The following is a 14,755-nucleotide window of genomic DNA, read 5'->3' on the forward strand; positions in this document are numbered from 1 at the left end:
TAATTTCTCACTCACCTTTTCTCATTGGTATCGATGTTCTTAGAGAAGAACTTCTGGGTATACGACATTTGTGGTACAATTTCTTGCATTAGGTGGAAGAAAAACGGATATTCTTTTTGAAGAAGTACATCTGGACATGGCCACATAGAGTTGCCCATGACTGAAAACCGGTGTCCTCAAATCAATGCCAACATATTTCACTGACTGACCTTGTGACTTATTAATTGTCATAGCATAAGCTAGTCGAACAGGGAATTGTCGCCTTGATAGTTTGAAAGGCAACTCTGAATTTGAGGGAGCCGAGAGATATTCTTGGGATGAGTACGGATTTCCGGCTTTCTCTCGGTCAAAATTTTGGCTTGAAGGACTTTACTAAGCACATTGAAGCACCATAAGTCGTGTCCCATTGCAAAGGCCATCTTTAGGTGCTATGTTCCGAAAGCAACATTATAGAGCATCCGGTTTTAACTTGAGATTGAAAGGTGGTAAGCTAGAAGGGTCGAGGGAGTTGAGAAACTCGGTGGGATAGTGAGCCCCACTTGGATTATCAATATCATCTTCGATAATTTTATCTGCAGCCAAATACTCAAGCGCTTCACCAGGGAACAAATTCAGTGCAACCTCATTAATTGAACTCACATCATCATTACGGGCAGCAAGAATAGTACGATCAGTTAAGAAAGTTGGAGACGGTGTGTCCATAACATCCAATTGGGGATAGACAGAGAATATAAGTTTTTGGATATTGGTACACTTGCGGATTCCATTCGGCAATTGTACGCATTCTTTGGGATTCGAACCAATCTAAATGAATCAAAGCAAAAAATGAATTCATTAGTTTCTAAAATAGTTCGTTTATATATGGAACTAATAGAGAAAAAACATTATAATTAGAAGGCATTAATAGCACACCTCCAACAAAAAATCGGCGAATTCGACATTCTCGGACTCCGCCATTTCAAGCCGCATGTTCTGTACCAAGTGCAAAACTTCTAAATAACTCCAAAGGAAAGAGCGCCGTAGTGATGCACCAACAAATTGCTCTCTCTGGACTAACGGTATAACAGGTAGTGTTTGCCGAAAATCACCACCAAGAACTATAGTGATACCACCAAATATCTTCTTGTTTCCGCAAATATCTTGAAGTGTTCTATCCACAGCCTCAACACATTATCTATGTTGCATGGGCACCTCGTCCCCAAACAATTAGTTTTGTTTCTTTAAATAGGTCGACAAAGGTCGAATGTTTAGCAAAGCGCCAAAAAGTGGTATCCATCACATCAATTGGAATCTTAAATGTAGAATGAGCAGTGCGTCCACCAGACAATAACAAAGATGCAATTCCGATGATGCCACCATGATAACAATAAGGCCCATGCTGCGGCAGGCCTTTGCAATTGTATTATACAAAAAAGTTTTCCCTGTACCAGCTGCTCCATTCAAAAAGAAAAGTTTGCCCTTGTCACCATATACTGAATCAGTCACAGCAGTGTAAGCATGAAGTTGTTCGTCATTAAGACGACTCACATCAACTGCAGCCTCTTCTCCTATGCCTTCATGTTGAAGTTGGCGTTGCTCCCAAATGAGTCTATTGCCAACAATTTTGCTCCAATCCTCCTTTTACTTTGGCATGGGCGGGAAATCTTCCAATGTCTTCCCAGATTCTAAAAGGATTTGTTCCACCAAATATAAGCCGTAATCTGTTATTTGCTCATCAGTTGGATCTGGGATGCCATGTTTTGTTCGAAGCCGGTGTCCAAGATCATCACATATACTTTCGATGCAAATTTGCTCCAAAGTAGATCTGGTAAGTAACGGATGACACTCTAAAATAATTACACAAAACAACCTCCGCAGTTGATATCCGGTTTTCATTATCATTTGCCTCTTCTAGGCATTGTATCCACTCATCATCGACTTCCAACAGCCCACGGGCAATACATGCTTCTTTGTTGTGTGTTGTACACGGTATCACCGACTTTATAAAGATATGCAAAGGAGGTAGGCCCTTTTACAACGATGAAAGTAGCAAAGCGTAGATAAAACCTCTCTCACGACATTAGGGCTTGCAAAATACATCCTACCAATGGAAGGTCCCCGAGTCCTAGGAGTCCACTCTTGAGAGTCTTTGTGGAAAACATAGTGTCGTGGAAATTCTTGATAGGTATATGCTCGTGCATCCGGATCTTCAAAGACAACGCTTTAAAGAAAAGCATGTCGGTGTTGAAGTTTGGTCTCCGGCTCGGGCAAGAATTGCATCCATGGGCTCTTTGCTATTGAAAACAACCCTATGCATGCCTTCCAAATGAAGCGCCAATCGTTGGACACTTGGAAACTCTTTATGCATTGGATTCTGAAATAGATGCCATGCAACTTCTGTTGGTCCAGTGTACCTTGCATCAATATATTGTTGAATCTCATCATTTGTTCCTGATGCCACCACTGTTTCTTTGTCATAGCCTTTGTAGATGTACTTGTTAATATATTTAACAGCTTGACACGATGCACAAACTTCAACATTGATATGGTAGTCAAACATTTCAGACAGATATGCATTGTAGGGAACAACATCTCCATTATCAACTTTAACCATTTTATTCTTCATCTTCACAAAATATTTCTTGCCGATTAATCGCGCCCGGTAAATGGAGTATCCTTTTTATCCATAATTGTTTCCTCCACAAACTCTTTTGGATAGCCTTTGGTGCATCGACCATTTTCCATACATGAAGCACTTTCGGATCTCGATCACCACGGGGGCCATGAACCATGCACTTCTTCTTTGTTTCAAACAATGCGGGGGTAGGTGTCGAGTGCAGGAATTCAACACATACAAATTTATCCACTTGCTCACTGTTTGGATCTTGTCATCATCGCGAGAAATAAAAGGTAATGCATGTGTGGAAGACCGCGCTTCTGAAATTCAATGGTATAGACATATGCAACCACCTGGGCGAAGATATCATTTTTCAAGATTTCTTTCATAATTGCTTTTCGTTTAAGCTCGAATACCCGTGCAACTATTTCAGGCCGAAGTGTTGAAGTTTGGTGTTCCTTGAGCGCATCTTTAATTTCCTGCCAATTAGGGTTTGCAGTTACCGTAGAAGAAAAATATCACGGGTGCTTATAGTCTTTGGGTGATAGCCATTGAATCTGAAAAATCTCATACATGTGCCTTGGACTTCCAACATGCGAGGAAGGCAAAATGAACCGTTAATAATTTGATCGGGGACTTAATCCCTCAAGTGCAACATCCGTCAAGCACTTGTACACATCGAACGGATGGTGTCTTGATTTAGTCTAATATATCGTAGGAGGCGGTTACGTTCATATGCAGCCCAAGCATCAACCAAAAATTCATGCAACAATTTATACCCGGTAAGATGGATGAGTACTCGTGGGTCGTTCAAACAAGCGGTAGGCGTAATACAATAATTGGGTGAGTCTTGCATTGCTTGGAGCATTTCTCTTGGCGTCCCACAACTTTAAATCGGTGACCAACCCAAATCCCCATAAGGAAAGAAGAACATAATGCAAAGGCAAATAAAGCGGGATGACATTCGCTTATCCGTTCCAACTCATGCCCTCCTCTGCGAAGTACAATATCGCATGGCATCAAACTTACTCCCATCTCCGGGCAATATCAACTGCGATCTCATCGGTTGTCGGAAGATTGTACCTTCGTCTATCGAACACGGATCATAGTGTAGATGGACGGAACATTGTTATTCTCGAAGCATTTTCAGTTAAAACCTCAAATGCTTGCTTATAGATATCACAAAACTTGTGGGTCTGCGCAGAAGAGTTTCTTTGTACAGTTTTCAACACTTCCCTTGACAAATTCGGGTTGCGATTGTGGCGTTGATCCAAAGCAGCTAGGGGATCATAAATATAAAGTTGCGAAAACTTAGGTTCCATCCCCGGATCGGGGCAACAATGAACCGATTTGGTGCGCGAACTCCCCATGGATGATGAATGAGGTTGGACCACGCCCATGTAACACACGATCGTTAAATTTGCAACCAAGGCGGTAAAGGCATTACACACATTGTATTGCGAATCTGCTCCGCGGAATAATCTTGCACGTTTATTAGATCCTTGAATAAAGATTTAAGTGCGGAGGCAGTGGAGAAAGAAGCGGTAGCTTAACTTTTCCTTGTAAGCGACAAGTTCCAAATAAAGGTCGGTTGCGCCTTGATTTCGATAACTATTCATCTTTCCAATGAAGGGCCGAACAAAATGGACAAAGAACATCCATCTTTCCCAAAAAGTGACGGCGATTTGGAACTAGAAGCGCATGACCTCTATGAGAATTAAGAATTTCTTCTTCACTTTCGTCAAATCCAGTCATATCATGATCACTGCAAAAATAGACCTATGATATATCACGCTTTACGATATGTTGAAACCTAACATAAGAGTGAGAATTTAAGCGCTTAACTTACATAGTGTTATCCTCACAACTTTGCATTGTTACATCTTTTGTGACTGGAGGCTGGTTTTCTCTGTAAGAGATATCATAATACATTGATGAAGAGGACCTAACTTCGTACGTTGACCTCGTCTTCTTAAAGGAATCTGCTATGTAATCAGACATAACATCTTTTTCTCTCTGTCTCCGATTTTGTTGTGCTATAGTCATTTGATAGTGATCTAGAGGCACTTGCATTTCCCTTTCTCTTGAAGGCGTTGTCTGTGAGATCTCCGATTAGGAGGTGCAATAGATCTTTGGTAGGAGGCACAACAGATAACATATTGGGAACCGCAATAAAACTTCGATTAGGAGGCACAACATATAGCCTAGTGAGAACTGCAGTGGATCTTCGATTAGGAGGCACAACAGATAGCCTATTGGGAGCTGCAATAAATTTTCGATTAGGAGACACAACAGATAGCCTATTGGGAGCTGCATTAGATCTTCGATTAGGAGGCACAACATATGGAGAAGGAGTAGATCTTCGATTATGAGGCACAACAGATGGAGAAGGAGTAGATCTTCGATTATGAAGCACATCAGATGGAGAAGGTGTAGATCTTCGATTAGGAGGCACATATACTAAATTGGGGGGCGTAGCATATCTTCGATGGGGAGGCTCATATATCGGATTGGGAGGCGTAACAGGATGTCGTGCTGTGGAATTGACTGTGTGAATTAACGACTCCTTTCCCCTCTCTTTCATTTCTCCAGTTTGTGGTAATGAAGTCGCGACCTAAGATACGCCCGTTAATATGTTGATATAGTTGTACTCGTAAATAACAAAAATTGGACAAATATATGTGTGTGATAGATATTAAAGTGGTTATGACACAAAGTGAAATCACATATAATAGTATTTCATACTGTTGCAATTCGCTCTTGTACAGCCTGAATTCGCTCTTTCACCATGATTGCCTAGGAAGGAAATTATGCAGAAAGTTAAATGGTATAATAATTGAAATGATGGTTTAATAAGGGAAGTTCTGAGAACAAAAGCGGGTGAAATATTATACCTGGAATATTGGTTTAGGGGATTTCTAACCAACTTCTGTGAAACTCAAGAGAAGCTCATGAATATCCTCCTAAACAAAAAATCAAATTAAGTTCAAACAATGTTGTAATAGACTGATTCTCATGATAGACAATATTCAAATGACATTTCGATTCCCGTAAATAACAAACAATCAATATAATGATAGATATGTAACTGGACAAAAGCGGGTGAAATATTATACCTGGAATATTGGTTTAGGGGAGCTCTAACCAACTTCTGTGAAACTCGAGAAGTTCATGAATATCCTCCTGAACAAAAATCAAATTAAGTTCAAGCAATGTTATAATAGACTGATAGACTGATTCTCATGATAGACAATATTAAATTGTCATCGAAAATCTGAACTACACATGGTCATCAATCTAGAGAACTTGCTTCTTGGTAAGAACAATGTAGATGGATAATTGAAATATCTTTCGACGTATTGTGAAAGTGCAGCATGAAAATAATAACCTATTTTTTAAATACTGTTCAGTTCCATTTTAAAATAATAAAATAATAATACTGTGAAAGTGCAACATGAAAATAATAATACTGTTCAGTTCCATTTTAAAATAATAACCTAGAAAGAAATTGGTCGCCTCTAATGTGAATGGTACGCAGGCATCTCCAGCAACAGAAGATCTCAGTAACTTTACTGATAGATTAATATGATCCTCTATTTTTTATTTCTTCATTGTCAACCCACCCAGCTTCTATTGACACTACATGAATGATACAGTTGTAACACTACATAAATACGGCCTTTATTTCTTCCAACAGTTGTAACACTACATGAATGACACTATGTTGAACATCAATAAAATGACAAAGTAAAACAAAATTGAGTCGAAAGGGATTATGACTACTTACGTTAAAACCACACTAACCGGAGGTGTTTTTTGGCACTTTTCTTGATCATCTTGATGATATCATCTGTGCCATTTTAGTTTGATTTGTGTCAGGGTCTCTTCTCTTGTATATTCAAATTTATGGCTATAGTTTGATTTATTGGATCTCTTTCTTAAAATTTATGGCTATAGTTTGGGTATATACTGTAATCCCTCTTCAAGTTCTGAACTGGAACATACCAATGACTTTGAGTTGTATTAGAATAAAGCTTTCTCATTAAGTTTTGACCTGTCACTCATAGCTTGTCCATTAAAATCATTTTGCTTACCTTACTATGTTATGCATCAGATACTTTCTCCTATAGAAGCAAATTTTATGGCATTGTTTTGATTGATTGAATCTCTTTGTTAAATGGTTTGTCTTTAGATTTGATATAGTTCCACTTCAGAATTTGAACTGAAATGTTATGTAAAATTATCACGCAATGCAATTGAGACATACTATATTTGAAGATGATTTGAGTTGTATCAAATTAAATCTTCAGTAATAAGTTCTCAAAAATGAACCTTTAATCGAATTCTCAAAAACGAAAAAAAAAATCACAGCTTTAATTGAGACGAAGATAAAAAGAACCTTTAAGAGATGCAAATCAAGCCTTCTTTGCTGCACCAATGTTTTTCAGCTGTAGAAAGGAGGAACCATTAGAACTGGGGTACCAATGCTTTTCAGCTGCGGTAGAGAAAGAGCTGTTTTTCAGCTACGAATCAAGCCTTTTTTTGCTGCACTCAACAGCTGTTGTACTGTATACAAACTTTGTTGGGTTTTTCGAAGGGTTTTTCAAAGGTTTGGGTTTCTAATTTCTCAAGTGTTCCGCACACAGCAGTCGTTAGATCTTGCTATAAATTGATCTGGACCGTCCTTTGTTTGTAATTTTGTCCTGTAGTGCTAAAAAAAACCTTAGCTTATTATATAGATGGAGACCACTACCCGGCCATTGATCTAAGTGTTCTAATATAACTCCTTTCGATCTTATGCTGTGGATAATTAAATTAAATTGATGGTGTTCATCCAAACCTTGATCCTATCATTTGTCTTCACTAAGACACATACGTCTACCACTTCAGTCGACAAAGGGTGCTTAAATCATCAAATGCTCTTTCTAAGACATGATATGGGCCGAAGGCCAGAGTATATAAACTAGTTTTGGAACTAATTCACCAGACTTTTAAGTAGCAGGTTTTCTTTTGATAAACTTAATTACTTTAGATTCAAATTCAATTATAAAAAACAGTTCCGTAGCAAAAAATCAACCAGAAATTATATTACTTGTGGATATCTATGTGGCCTTAGGCGAGGCCTTTATTTCCTAGGCCATCTATAATCACAAAAAAAATCTACTATATATTCACAATTTTATTATAAATTAAGAGCCAAAATCTAGTATCAAGATGCAAATCAAATGAAAACGTAACCAAATAAACATCAAAACTATAAATAAATAAAATAATAGATTCATATTGAAATAAAAAAAAAAAAAATCAAGTTTCGTAAGAACTACGAGTATTAGATGATGAATTGATGATTAACCGTTTAGAACTCAAAGAGTAAAATTGACAAATGGTTAAACTTGAAATTTGTGAAATATAACAAGTGAGAGAGAAAGATTTAATGAGAGAAGTGTAATGACAATTTATTTAATTAAGACAATTTAATTAAGAGAGAAGAATAAAAAGCATAGAATGCGGAGATTCTTTCACTAAATGTGGGACTTCCCCATTTGTTTTTATTCTTCTAATGAAACAATTTGATTAAATGAGCACAGTCCTACAAAAACTAAAATTACTATGCGCCTGTAGCCATTGGATTCATATTAATATTGCGGTGAACTATTGGATTGTATACCCTCCAAATTAATTTACTCCGAAATTTAGTGCGAGGATAGAAAACCCATTTGTAAAATAATTAACTATCATATCATTTTTGGGTGTTTTTTTCTTTATAAAATTAGATAATAATAAACAAATATGTGGATAAATATGGAAATATGAGGCCATCCAAATTTGAGGCCTTAGGCGGCGGCCTAACTCGCCTAAGAATTGAGCCGACACTGTAACTATGTCAAAATAATAGTTTCTCAAATCTAAATTAGTCTGTGATATTAACTCCTAGAAGTCTAGAACTATAATAGATGACCCGTGAGAATTGAAACCCAGAAAAATCAAAGCTGAGTCTATCAAAATATAAGCAAGTTTGAGAAATTGGAAAATAGTATGATATTTGTTGGGCTAAGCAAGAGATGTCATCTTTCCACAAATGAGGAGTTTTGGCGGCATATGGAATTTAATACAACAAGTTCATAATTGACTAATTGTGATTGGCGCACTTAAAAACTGCGTAAATTTAATAACTCATTGAAATGTTCTGTAACAATGTGGGGAACAAGAGGGTAAAAACAAATGCATATATCATGTGCCAATGGGTTTATTTGCATAATATGAATTTCATGAATGCACATGATAATAATTTTGCTCAACAGTTATGAATACAAACGCATCTAAAATGCTGTCCACTGCCATCATCTTCGCAAACTCCATTGCCATCGTATTTCTTAAAGCATTGTTCTCGACAGGGTCCGAGTTCACAGCCATTTGGATTCAATACAGTTGGACATCTTCCTGCATTTGCTTGAGGTATTGTTGCTATAGCTGCATAAATCGTGTAATAATTAATACTGATGAACTTATATAGTTAGCTAGCTTGCTTGTCAAAAAACAAAAGAAAAAGAAAATCATCTATCGTGACACTGTTAGAATTTGTACTTTGATGAATCCAGCCAGAATAGTAGCATGTAGATGTGTGCACAAATTAACTTACTTGAGAATACAATAAGAATCATGAAGGAGAAATTGGTGAAAGAAAGTTTAGCCATGTTTTTCTTCTCAGAAACAACTTAGCTAGTCACTTAGAGCCAACTAATAATTTGTTACAAACTTGAAATAGAGGTAGTTGAATCAGGTATTTATAGAGGTTACACATCAAAAATCAGATTTGTGGAATTAATTTACACATCAATGTTTTCCATAGTTGTCTATAATATTCAATACGTAAACCAAATTTAGTGTTGGTTTTGTACAATTTTGGTATTTTTAATTAAAATCTATCATCAGAACATTAATATAAAAGATTTTGTCGATCAGAACATAAATTGACGTACAAATTAAGTAAAACATCTTGTGGTGATTAATTGGGCCGTTTGCCAACTATTATGATAATCCTTTATATGACAAATAATGTATTATGAGTTCCATAATTGATTTTCGATATAAAAAAATTTGTTTGGTAAAAAAGTAGAAACCATTATCTCATTCTTAAAATTAGATAATCCATTAAAACATAAACAAAAAAAAATAGCTTAAAAAATGAGAAACAAAAATTATGGAGCTTTCCTTTTGAAATGAGTTGCCAAATTTTGATTATTTTTGGTTTTTGGTAATTTCTCTTTCTATTTTTGGTTTGGTCATTAAATCAATAATTGATATGTATTTAGTTGGTGGGTATTATTTCTTCCATAAATATTTATCTAAAAACTATTTGTATTAAAATTGATTTTAGAAACATAATTATTTCTACTTTTAAAATGGTTGCCAAACGCCCCAAGTTTTACTCCATTAGTTATTCTATCGTTGTGGTTTATCGAAAAAAGAAGAAGAAATTATTCTATCGTTGTGGTTTATCGGAAAAAAAAAAAGAAGTTGTTCTATCGTTGTGAAGTTTGGAAATCAACAATTGTAAAGTTCGGGTGTTGGGTATTATTTGCAAAATCTAGCATACGCCTACTGTACCTTTGCTAAATTAGTCTAGAGGAGTTAGTTATAAATATTTAGTAGTCCTAAGACTCCTCTTAAAAAAATTTAGAATTTAATACCCCAATTTGACCAGAATATGGGACTGACACCTGTTACCCAACTTTACTAGGAACAGGCGAAAATATCCTCACTTATAAACAAGCAGACCGACTATCTATCTAGTAACGTAGTGGGATGGAAAACAAAAATTTGAATTTCACACAAAAAAGGAAACTGAATAAAAAAAATTTAGATATGAAAAGTTACTCAATTTAGGCAACAAAATTCTCGAGAAAATTAAGTTTGTGAGAGATCAAAAGTGAAGAAGACGTCAATTGCGAATCGTGATCAAAAGTATGTAATTAATTTGTTTCCAATTTTAACAAAGATTAATATTATCATATATAGAAATTCATTAATTAGTAAATTCAACGTATAACATCTTCCATTAATTTCTCATTTATTGCCAAAATCAGAATTCATATTTTCGAAAACATTTTTGAGCATATGGTAGATGTTTATCTCACTTTCCTTATAAAGCTTTTATTTGATTGGTTAACATTAACTGTCATTGTGAAAAAAAAATAATTTAATTGTTTACAAGTAGTGCTTACTTTGTAATTAGTAAATAAATGTTTCAATTTGTTTTAGAAATGCGTATGCCAACTTTTTAAAATGTGAAATCTCTGGCAACATTTAAAAATGTAAAATCCCTTCATTGGTCATATATTTCAAAATGCAAATTCATTTTGTATTTCATTTTAGCAGTGCAGATGGGAAAAACTCCGACTCAGATTTTGAAGATAATCCAAAACATAAAGTTAAACAAGAGATTCCAAAACCAGTTGAAGAAGATACGGAAAGTAGCTCATTTGGGGAATATCAATGCAATCTCAAGGGACTATACGACTTAATCAATGGGATCCGGGACAAAATCAATGAGCACCACTTGTACTTATTTAGAGATACACCTTTTGGGAGTTTCTTCCTGTTGTTCTACGAAAACAGATTCGATAGGGACTCTATCGTGACCAAAACAACAAGCAGCATAATTTTTGTTATAGGAACATACTCTTATGAGGAAGATGCCTTCAGAATTGGTGACAAACTCTTGAAACTATCAGGGAAAGATATTGCATTAACGTTTGGGCTCCCACTATAAGGAAAAATGGTACAAGTTTTCCCTAAGAACACATACAAAGCGCCAAAAAGTGATTTCTATTTGAGGAATTTTGAGGGGGAAGGAGTATTACATAAATCTGTTATGGTGGATGCAATAAAGAACTCATTAATTAGACGCGATATGTACGCATTGAGAGATTTTGTAAAACTAGTTATAATGTACATGGCTGCAACCATCTTCTTCCCAAGTGCTGCAGGGACATAAGCAGGCTCATTTATCTAACACGTTAATGATTTTGATACCATTAAGGGCATCTGTTGGTCTTCTGTAATCCAACATGATTTAATGAGCAGAATAAGAAGCCATCGCTTAAAGCCTACAAAGGTTACAGGATGTGTTTTGCAGCTTCTGGTAAGTAATCTTATATCTCAATAATCTAGTTATAATACCTAGATTACTTGTTAATTTGCATTGTTTTTAAAATAATTTTTTCGCACTGTAGTATTGGGTGTGTGAGCACACATCAGTAATTCAGCCACTACAAATAGATGCAATCACCTATCCACGTGTTGCAAGATGGGACTTAACAAAAACGACTAAAGCAATATCCAAGGAGATGCTACTGAACTTGCCAAATAACAAGGTAAACAAATTTTTAATATAATATATATTTGGCTTAACTATGCTAGTATATTAATTAGTGATTGTAACCAAAATACAATTTTTTTTTATACTGAATAATGTTGATTAATTATACAAATATTTACAGGTTTCAGAAAAATGTATACTTGCCTTAAATAAGGAAGAGAAAAAACTGATAGGAGAGGCAACAATTGAAGACAATGAAGGTGGAGAGTTATATCGATTAAGGGTTGTGATTGGAAAACTGGAGTTTGAGAAGCATGTGCTGCTGGAACAACTCATATCTCATATTGACACAAACAGAAAATATGGAGTTGAAAAAAAAACATAAAGGAGTTAGAAAATGAATTAAGCATAAGAGAAGACATGGATACAGTCCTTTTATGTGATGATTTGGTCGAGAAAGAGAAAATAAGATTATTGTCTAAGAGAGCGACAAAGTGACAACACACAGACAACGTTTACTCTAGCTCGGAATCTAAAAAATCAAGACCCAAGTATGGAAAAGGGAAAGGAATAATCGATGCTGATCATTATGAAACACCAGTACTAGATGTATCAAAAGAAAATTTGAAAGACGTATGTAAAATCCCGCTATGGAGGTATCTGAATGGCGACCAAAAGTTAGTAGTGAAAACTTTCTTGAATCAAGCTACTAAAAGGTAATTGCCATATGATTTTTTGGTTAATCTAAATCCCTTTATTATAATTCTACTTTTGATTTTTTTTTATCAAAATTTGATTTGGCAGCACAAGTGCATGGACAAGCGATGATCTAACCATTAAAGGATTCCTTCTTGAAGATCTAATGTTTAATCGATTCATCAGTGACAAGGTAATATTTGTAAATGAATTTTAATATCTATTCTAAAAACTAATTTACATAACATCAAAATTAAAAATATTTGCACACGTTTATTAACATATTACTTTTTTGGTTTATAAGATAATTGACTGGTTCACCTCCTATTTGAGAGAAAATGACACAAACAATGCAAAGAGCAAATTCTTTGGAGCAATGTGTAAGGTAAAGGTTCTCAATAATCCCAAATGATACATTAACCGAGTCATTAATCATTTTCTTATACAGGTAATTTCTTTTTCACAGACGTTCGTAACTCAAGGGAATGAAAAATATGTTAAGATCTTCCTAGAAGATGTTTTGGAAGAAGTTGATGATGACATCGAATTCTATTTCTTTCCAATGAACACACCGAAAACCATTAAGTCGAAAGAAGGCTACCATTGGACACTACTCAGATTGGATTGGGATACTTGGGAATGACTCATTTTCAATTCAATGAAGCCAAAAAGTGGGTCAAACAAGTACATAAGAGATGCTGAAACAATGGCATAAATTTGATTTTATATGCATCACAATTCACAAATACTTGCATTTCAAAATATAAACACCAATATGAAGTGACAAACAAACTCTTTACACTACTTGGTAATAATTGCTTCAGTATTGCAAAACCATTTAGTAAAATTGTTGACCAGATGCTTCATTAATTGCTACTTAGTTGGTTAATCAATTTCTTTGATGTCTTCATCAACACGACAATCTTCATCTTAGGATTCATCTACCCATTGATTCCGCTTTTGTTTATATGCATCAGGGGCACCCTCCACCAGAAAGCTGAAAATGTTTTTGATTGCTTTCAAAAAATTTGTTTTTTTAGCTCAAAACATACCTAGAGTTTAATTGTCCAGCAGGTAGTAGTAGCCCATATCAGTGTTTGGCTTGGCTCTTTGCCTGTTTCATTGGGCTTTCATTGTTAGTTTGACGCATACTAGAAACATGTTTTTAGCCCCTTGTATATAGGAGAACTTTTATTTTTTTTTCAAAAAATTGTATATAGGAGTTCTGTCACACCCCGAATTTCGACAGAATTCGGAAAAACATTATTTGTCCCCGACTCTTCGATTTTCGAGGTGTGACGCACTCTCCACTCTCAAAAACCCATAAACAGTTTTAAAATATGCGGATAATTAAAAACCAATAAAAATTTCAATTATACAAAAGTCCTCTTCATTACAAAAATTCCCAATTAAGATTAGGTTACAAATCTCTTTTCAATAACTCTTTAATTAAAATATACAAATGAGAATACAAAAACATTGTCTAGACTGAAAAGTTATATCACCTCAAGGAAAAACAAAACGATCAGGAGATGTAACGCTTAATGCAAACCCAAGCAAAGACCAACCTTCTTCAACACTAAACCTGTCAAGACTTATCAACTATGTTCATTTAATGAACACACCCGATAAGCAAACATGCAAATCGGGTTGACATTATAAAAATCTTTGGTGTGAGTAGCCCTAAAATACAACATATAATTATACATATACATACACAATCCATACGGGCAGTTAGTTCCTCCATCGGGCCTTTAACTTTCAACGACTAATACAACATCCTTAAGTTCAATAACTAAGGCGGTAGTTCCTCCATCGAGGCCTTTAACTTCCCACTAACCACACAACAACCTATACTCATAATAAATAAGGCATGTAGTTCCTCCATCGAGGCTTTAGGTTCTAACTAAACTATAACCAGCCAAGCATATACAATCATCTATCTAAAGATACATCATTAACTAACATATTACCATAATTAGATTATTTGGGCTTTCTTTTTGTGTCCCTAAAATCACGTCGTATCTATGTCTTACCTAGTTTCCCCCGGCTACCACAATCGCGAACCCAACGCCGAACATGTACATCCACATGCCTCCCCTTACATAATGAGCCACTCCGTGCGTAACCACCCCCTGGCG

General features: G+C 35.5%; 1 long non-coding RNA gene across 1 annotated transcript; it reads right to left on the minus strand.

The window, feature by feature from the left end:
• Positions 1–5,296: 5,296 nt before the first annotated feature.
• LOC147518477 (uncharacterized) lies at positions 5,297–7,286 on the minus strand. Its single transcript, XR_015214066.1, has 4 exons — positions 6,996–7,286; positions 5,713–5,779; positions 5,491–5,559; positions 5,297–5,392 (listed from the first exon to the last, which is right to left on the minus strand). It is a non-coding gene; the product is annotated as an uncharacterized LOC147518477 (long non-coding RNA).
• Between the last annotated feature and the right edge of the window lie 7,469 nt (positions 7,287–14,755).

The sequence above is a fragment of the Coptis chinensis genome, chromosome 2 (genome assembly GCF_015680905.1).
Source record: "Coptis chinensis isolate HL-2020 chromosome 2, ASM1568090v1, whole genome shotgun sequence".
In the NCBI taxonomy this organism is placed as follows: domain Eukaryota; kingdom Viridiplantae; phylum Streptophyta; class Magnoliopsida; order Ranunculales; family Ranunculaceae; genus Coptis; species Coptis chinensis.